The 8,804-nt window shown below is 37.8% G+C and overlaps 1 pseudogene; it reads left to right on the top strand.

Annotated features, from left to right (window-relative positions):
• The first annotated feature begins 1,429 nt into the window (after positions 1 to 1,429).
• Positions 1,430 to 1,929, top strand: LOC118522191 (peptidyl-prolyl cis-trans isomerase A pseudogene; annotated as a pseudogene).
• Positions 1,930 to 8,804: the final 6,875 nt, after the last annotated feature.

The following is an 8,804-nucleotide window of genomic DNA, read 5'->3' as shown; positions in this document are numbered from 1 at the left end:
CTGAATCTTTAAAGAGAAACTTCCTACAGCTAAAAAAGACATTAAGGGGGAAAAATGCTGGGAGCCATAGTGACAGGTACAACTAAGCTTGTATCCTTCGGTTCCCTGGAAACCAGTCAAACACTATCTCATCTTGCAATGGTTGTGTCTGATCCTCTGCTTCAGACATCTTCCTAATAATGGCAACTGCAGAGGTGACTCTCTGCAAATAAGGGCTTGCAGCCACTGGGCATCCATCACATTTCTCCAGAGCAACATTAGACCACCCTAATGGGTACTCCCGTCTTCATTATGATATTAATTCTCTAAATTTCCAAAGTGATTTCATTTGTAATATGACAAAGCCTGGCTGCTCAGGAGACAAACTGTTTTCATCCCCCTCCTGCATGCTCACAAAGGCTTGCTCTCTTTAGTCTTTGGGGGAAAAGGAATTTGATAGCATCAGATCTCTGGTGATACACAGGCTGGCTAACGGCTATACCACCTGCCAGCACTTCGCGCCTGCCCATCCAGCCTGAAGCTTTCTAAAGCAGTGGTTGCTGAGTGGAACATGGATGTTGGTTTGGAAACAAACGATATGGACAGAAAACAGCAGCCGAATAAAAACTCGGCATGGAAGCTGAGTGGGATTTGAGGGGAACAGTGGGGTTACAGAGAGGCTGGAAACAGAATCTGGTGCGATAGGGTTGGTCTGGGAGATGCTAGCGAACGCCGTGCTTTTTCTCCCTTGTACGCTGGAGTCTTTGTTGTGGCTCCAAATTCCAAGACTGCCAACCATATACAACCTCCAAAATATGGTCATTCATTTTTCTTTCAATAGTCTAGCCTCTATGGACTTTAATTCAATGTACCCACATCAAAATTAGCTTATCTTCTGCAATGTTTACTAGATATAAATTCTAACACTTACTAAAAAATCCCGTCTCGATCAATACTGAGGATTTTCTACTCACCAATGATCATTGTTTCTAACTGAATTAGCATCGTGGATAGAATGTCTGACTTGAGCGACCCAGTGCTAAATTTTTGAGAGGTCCAGCATTGGTCAAAATACTGAAGCGGACGAAAATTTTCTCTGCTTTCCCTTTCCGTGACTTCTACTAGGAGCTTCTTGCTCTTACTTCTTGCTTCACTGCTGACACTCTGTTTAAAAAAGAATTCTTATTAGAATAGCCCAAAATAGGTTATTATTTTTGAGTAAGGTATGGAGAAATCAGTAGTTCACTGTTACTGAAGATTCCAGTACCTCTCATTGGAGGTGGTATATTTTAGTGGGAAGCATCAGCAAAAGCTGAGTTTGATTCCACTAGTGAATTTTACAATCTTGTGAAAGTGAATGAAAAAAATTACCTGGCTTCTATTTCTTCAGTTTCCAAGTGGAGGAACTGGGCCTTGCGTCCGCCCCTGGAGCTGCCCACGCAACCCAGCCATGGTCAATCCCACTGTGTTCTTTGACTTTGCCCTGGATGGCGAGCCTTTGGACCGAGTCTCCTTTAGCTGTTTGCAAAGTTCCGAAGACAGTGGAAAACTTTCCTGCTCTGAGTCCTGGGGAGAAAGGATTTGATTATCAAGGTTCCCGCTTTCACAGAATTATTCCGGCATTTCTGTGCCGGCGTGGTGACTTCACTCGCCATCATGGCACTGGCAGCGAGTCCATCTATGGGGAGAAATCTGATGATGTGAATTTCATCCTGAAGCACACGGGTCTTGGCATCTTGTTGATGGCAAATGTCGGATCCAACACAAATGGGTTCCAGTTTTTCATCTGCACTGCTGAGACTGAATGGTTGGATAGCAAGCACGTGGTCTTTGGCAAGGTGAAAGAGGGCATGAATATTGTGCAAGCCATGGAGTGCTTTGGGTTCAGGTATGGCAAGACCAGCAAGAAGATCACCATAGCTGACTGTGGACAAATCTAATAAATTTTTCTTGTATTGTACCTTAACTACCAGATCATTCCTTCAGTAGCTCAGGCGAGCACCCCTTCACCCCCATCTGCTTAAAATATCCTATAATCTTTGTGCTTTCGCTGGAGTTCTATGGGTTTTATATTTCTTTACTCCCCTCCAAGTCTAGCTGGATACAGAGTTAATTTTCTGATTATGAAATAAAAACTAAACAAAAAAATAAAGTGAAGGAACTGGATTGTAGGCTCCACAGTTTAATATTTTTTATTATTTCATATTATATTTATATTAATATTTTTAGCATTATCTTATATCTGATTTTTTTGTCTGTATATGTTCAAACACCTGGCACCCTTGCAGGATATGTTTAGGTAATATCTTATCATCACAAATTTTTAACTGAATATTCATATCATTGATTTACAATTTCAGAATATTTGCTATAGCTCAGAATCTTCAGGCCATTATAATTTAGAAAAAAATTGTAAAGCTCTTTTTTTTTAAAGATTCTATTTTTTATGTGACAGAGAGTGAGAGAGAGAGAGAGAGAGCAGCAGCAGCAGAGGGAGAGGGAGAAGTAGACTCCCTGCTGAGCAGGGAGCCCAATGCGAGGCTCAATCCCAGGACCCTGGGATCATGACCTGAGCCAAAGGCAGATGGTTTACCAACTGAGCCACCCAGGCATCCCTGTAAAGCTTTTATGCTTGAATAGATTTCTTTTAGATTTTATTATTAGTGCAATACAATCAAATGCATTATATATGTTGCTTTTAGAAATATAAAAATATAGATGCATAGATTTTTAACAAAATAAAATAATTTGGGGAGAGTGAGAAATTTTGCCCCGTTCTCCAAACCACAAATTTTTCAAAAAAAAATTGTTTGGAGCAAGAGAACATTACTGAATATTTCATCTCTCACCCATCCTATTTTTCAATTTAAGAGATTGTCTTATACATTTCTCAAAGTTTTTGCTTTTTTGTTTTTTAAAAATATATTCAAAACTAAGCTTGGTTTCTTTAATCTCAAACTTCCGTAAGTGTTACAATTCTTCCCTTTAGAAAATGAGTTGGCTGTTTTTTCTGATAGTCCAATTTCTAGAATAAGTCATATCTCAAATTGTAATGGTTTGCTTCTCAAGATTTACAGAAAATAAGGGTATGCCCTAAAACTTCAACATGAATCTTATGAATATTTGTCAAGTCTGTGTTCAGACCATTCCCAAATTACCAATGTCTGATTTCAAATGGCTCTTACATACAATTGCCAGGCACTTCTGGTTTCACTGTTGATAGAAACTTCACAGAGTCCTACTCCATTCCTACTCTCTTCTGCAGCACTGGAGTCTCAGAATCCCTTGCCACGACTGTAGCATAAAGTCTGGTGGCGTGATGTGTCGGGAAGGGAGCAGTATGGAGAGTCCTGATACCACTGGAGGGCTTTTATTGCAGGACATGTCCTCCTCGGGTCTCAAATTAAAACAAGAGTTGAGTTACTGTTCAATCATCAGAATGTTATTACTGAGAGCCTTCGACGTACAAACTAGTCCTTTTCTTCCAAATGTCCTCCTCGGAACATAATGTTTCACTCTCTTCAAAGGATTGGGATTATACTGCTCTATAACATATACCTAAGGCATAAGGCCTTTGCTGTTGGATTAGTTCCAGATGGATGGCATTTACTGCAATGTAAATAAAATATAAACAAATATAGGATTATTGAGCCTCTACAACTGACTGAAACTCTAAATTAAATCTAAGCTCTTTGATTTAACGATCATTTCTTAATTGCATTTTTATTATCTAGGCTTAGTATTTAGCAGGTGCTCAATATAGATCCATTGAACTAAGCTGAACCTACACCAAGATCCACAACTGATGCATTTCCATTAGTTTATAGTACAGAAATTCGAACTCATGGTTTAGACAATTTATGTGACTAATGGGGACTATATAAAGAGTAATAGCATGCCATTATGTTGATAGTAATATCTATAGCATGTTTTAATAATGTCTTGTATGGTGATGGAAATTTTTAGTAATCAATAATTTAATTTTAGGCTAAGCAAAACAAGTGGCTAAATTATTTTAGGTTACTCTTGAAAATCAAATCAATTTGAAGAGCTTTTAAAATTACTTCCATATTGCTATTTTTACAACTCTAAACTAATATATTTTAAAATATTAGTTCATAGAAACAGTTTTTACTTAAAAATAAGATGAGCTAAGAAATCACTGGTGACTGTTCTTGTAGTGGTGAAGTGATTAATAGACATTCACAAGCCGGGGATCAGACTGGCTTTATTAATCCAATGATTTTGCATAAACTTAGCCAGCTGGCAGACACTTAGGTTTTTCTATGATTGCCATCTGCAAAGATCCGGAACAGGGTTTAGACTCCACCCTAATGAGTGTTGATTCTTAGACATCATCCTTCTAATCCAATAGGCCCTACTCGTGCTTTTCTCAAGCATTTGTGAAGGTCCTAAATCAATCTAGCTCTTATAGTCACAAACCAGGGCTCAGAGTGTTTGATTCAGAGAGTTGTAACCAGGTTAATATTGAGAAAAATAGCCTTTCTGATAGAACTTGCTTTCACATTCCGGTAGTCAAGGAGTGCAAGGCATGGTAGATACACTAAAAAAATGAACTTTTTGCAGTCATTGGGTATTAACCCATAACATGAAAAATAACAAGTCTCAATAGGAGTTTTTAATTTTTTTAATTCACTAGTAGAATGTGGTATGTACAATATATAAGAGTACTAGTCTAAAAATTAAGAACCTTAAGTTCAGGTTCCAGCTTGACCAATAAATGGCTCTGTGTCCTTGGACAAGCCACGTACTCCTCGGTGTTCTAGTTTTCTTAATGTTCAAAAGAGGCAGTTGATATAATCTCATAAATCTCTTAAAAATTCTAAAATAATTGCTCTTTAAAAAAACAAAAATTATGCTTCTTTAACTACTCACAACCATGACTCTTTTTAAAAGGCTAAACAGAATGTCCATTTATTGTATTGTTAAAAAAATACAAAAGGAATATTTTTTTTTTTACAACATTATGCCATTGTCTGTTAGGCGTTATTGTTGCTGTGTGAAGTAACTTTGGGATTTTGGGCGAGAGGGTTTTCTCTAAGTAGCTTTTTTTCAATAGACATTTTCCTCCCGAGTAGCTAAATTCTACTGCTGTTGTTTCAGTGATAATAGAAGCATCAAGTCAAGTCTTAATCATGAAAGAAGAGTTTGAAAATTTATTTTCTACTTGGCTTAAAAAACCCAAGTGCAAAAAAAGCTGGCAGAATTAAGCATAAAATCACTATCATTTTCCTTCTATCTTCAGCTAAGAAAACCAAAAGGTATGCTAGAGGAAGAAGCTTTTACCTGTGTAAAGATAGCTCTCTCTAAGAGGAGATCTGTGTTTGCTTGGAGAGCTCTTGTACCAGATATCTGCGTGGCTTATCACTTTATTCAGGTGTGTGCTAAGATGTCACTTTGTCAGAGAGAACATCCCTGATACCCTGTCGAAAATAATTTCCCCTGTCGCACTCAAGCTCCTTCCTCTTTATTTTTCTCTACATAATACTTATCACTACTTGAAGTGTATTTACTTATTGTCGATGTCCTCTCTCATCCCCACCAAGAATAGAAGCTCTATGAGAGCAGACACCATGTATCACTGGTAGGCGCTACCTCGTCACTAGAGCTCACGACAGTAGTTGGCATTTAGAAGCAGCTCAATAAACACTGAACAAATGAATGCCTGAAAAAACTTAGTGATAAACCAAACTGGTCAAGTGAAGGAATAGACAAGTGTGGAGTAAAGAATAACATGGAATAAAAAATATTCCTCGCTTCAGGGGAAGTCCAGGCTCTAGACTAGAGCTTACCAGCTCAAATGCCTACAAGGACCAATAAGTTAATTGTAAATGTGTGGGTAAAAAGAAGAGGGAGTAGTAAGAGCTGTTGCAAACTGGACACTGTATTCTTATCTAAAGAAATCCACACATTTCAAACACCTGGAAGCCAAAACAAAACAGCTACGTGCTATATTTAGTTCCCAGGCCATGTGCTTATAATGTGTGCCAGGTAACCGTTGTGGAATGATGCAGGTAAGAATGACCTTGTGCTCTATGATGAAGGAGACAAAATGTACAGCAAAATAAGTACAACCTAAAATGGAAGCTACCTGAACATTTGAATAGCTATTGATGTAGAAGGTCACCAAGAAACAGAACTTGAGCGAGCTCCTGGACATTGAGCATGATGTTGACATCAGAGAGTTTATCAATAATTAACTTGATATTTTGGGGGAGAGATGTTTAACGTGATTTTAAGTATGCCCTATAAATCAATATTTTTCAAGCTATACATCCCTTGCTTCTAGAGAAAATCTCCTGTGTCTGCAATCGGATCCCTTTCAGAAAATGAGGTCATTACAGAAATCATGTTTCTGACATTTCTTTTTAAAGCAAAAATGACAAACTTGCACATTCTAATTGCCCTTGAGTCTTTCATTGCCTAGCATTATTTAAGGCTTCTTACGCTTCCAAGACCCCTATACGAGCGTGTATTGAAAATAAAACATGCAGTTATACAGAATTGAAGTTACAGAAAAGTTTTTGTGTCAAGAGACCTGTATCAGCTGAGCCACCTGGATGCCCCCCCAATTTCCTATTTTTAACAGCATATTCATCTTAAATTCCAATTTAAATATTGACCAGAAGGAAAGGAGTGGTCAAAGATACAAAAGAGTTTCTATCTGGATGTGCCAATCAAAAAGGGTGGGTTTTATAGTATTTCTCAAGCTTTGTTTGTAGGGAAAAGTAAATTCCGGGGGTAGCCTAGTTCCCAGAGTTCAAACCTGGAAACTATTAACAGAAGGGCTGATCTTAGCTGTCCTGAGGGTGTGGGGAGAAAAGGGTGTATCTCAGTCACTAAGTATAGATTTACAGAGCTCCCATCAAATGGTGACGTTCTGCAGGAGCAAAGACAGGCAGCAGATATCTCAGGAAAGAAAATGAAGGTTGAAAGAAGCCATTGTGAACACTGCATGTTTTCCATTAAGCACAACTGTGCATATGACAAGTACATATGTAGCCAAAGTGAAAAATGCATGATGGCCAAACTGGGCGCACACTCCCCTCTCGACACCATTGAAACACAGCTTCTAATGCATCTGTGCTTGTGGGCCAGTTGATATATACCTGGAGTCCTGTCAGTAGGAAATATGAATGTGCATAAAACTCTTAAATTTAGTGTTTGAGGTGGTTGGAACAAGCCATTCACCTTCCCTTTTCCCCCCTCCTCCTAGCTTCTCCTTTTCTTTTTTCTTCTCCCTCCTCCCTTTGTGAATTTATGATTCAGAAATTATTCAAACTGACTTCAAGCTCTGTCATTTCTTCATGGGTGTTTTATGTGTGTTCTTGGATTTTCATCTTGCCAGTTGGTCCAGAAGCATTGGTATACCATTACATTAGGACATTTTACTGTGCTGAATCTGTTAAGCACATTTTACTGTGCTTAACTCTGGGCTGGCAGAGCCAAACTCAATTCTGAAATGATCCACTGGATCTTTTCTGCAAACATTAAGGAGAGAAAAAAAAAATTAGTTCCAGAAGTTGAACAAATGTTACACTAAAAATAAAGGGCTACGTGGTCTGACACTGCAGCTTTTATCTATGGTTTTGTTTAAATTGCTAAAATATCAGTTTTGCGGTACTTTTATACACAGCTGATGTAAATGGAGGTTAAATACTACTTAATTAATGGTTCTTATCTTGTCTTTTTCTTTTATGGTTACATACTTAACTTGTTCTATTCCCCAATTAATGACTACAACTTGCCGTATGTGATTATAATATATATGTTGGAGTTATTTAGTCTTTGCTGTGTAATCTTCAGAACCATGTAATAGGAGGGCAATTATCTCATCCTAAATATATAGCCCTTAGAAAGAACCTTGAAAATATACTTCTCTTTCTCTTTCTTCCTCTCTCTCTCTGTCCCCCTCTCTTTCCAAAAATTGCATATGCTTGTCTCTCAAGATAACTGAATTTTCTCAGCGAGGGCAAGATGACGATTAATCAGCTGGGTTCCTATCTATGTTTAACTGCTCGTCTCTAGCATTGAATGGGACGAGTTCTTGTAGTAGTTTACTGAAGCAGTTTGCATAATACAGATAGCTATTAGAATCGCTGTATTAATATACGTCGTCAACAACTTGTCGCTTTAGTACATTTTAGGATATCTGTGGGAATACATAATATAAATCTGAATTCTGGGCAAAACTATACATTTCCAATCTGTATTATGTGTAAGATTAAAACCCTGAAGGTTTAAAATGACAGATTCATTGTCAAGTGCATTGTACTTTTTATTCTGAAGGGAGAGAAGACTTCGTGTCTTCTTACGTCTTCATGAAAACTCCACCAGTGATCTTCAGAGCAGCACTGTGCTGATGAGACCTCTACTACCTTCAGGGTTTCCTGTGGTGCTCTCCATCTGGATGGAATAGGGGAAAAAATGATAAAAGAAATGGAAGGGAAAGGTTTTTTTTTTTTTTGGTTACTTGTTTAATGTCACCAGATGCTTATTCCATTCCTCTTTCTCTTTCTTCCTTCCTTCTTTCCTTAGTCTTTCTTTTTCTTTCTTTCTTTCTTTCTTTCTTTCTCTTTCTTTCTTTCTTTCTTTCTTTCTTTCTTTCTTTCTTTCTTTCTTTCTTTCTTCCTTCCTTCCTTCCTTCCTTCCTTCCTTTCTTTCTTTTTCTTTCTTTCCTGACTTCCTCTCTCTCTCTCTCTCTCTCCCTCTGTATGCTTAATTTTTATAGCTTTGTTGTGATTAGTCTTTTACACTCATACGTAGGAGCTTACCTGTTGAAAAATAAATCACATGAGTACTGT

The sequence above is a fragment of the Halichoerus grypus genome, chromosome 4, assembly GCF_964656455.1.
Source record: "Halichoerus grypus chromosome 4, mHalGry1.hap1.1, whole genome shotgun sequence".
NCBI lineage: Eukaryota > Metazoa > Chordata > Mammalia > Carnivora > Phocidae > Halichoerus > Halichoerus grypus.
This window is presented reverse-complemented; position numbering and strand designations above follow the sequence as displayed.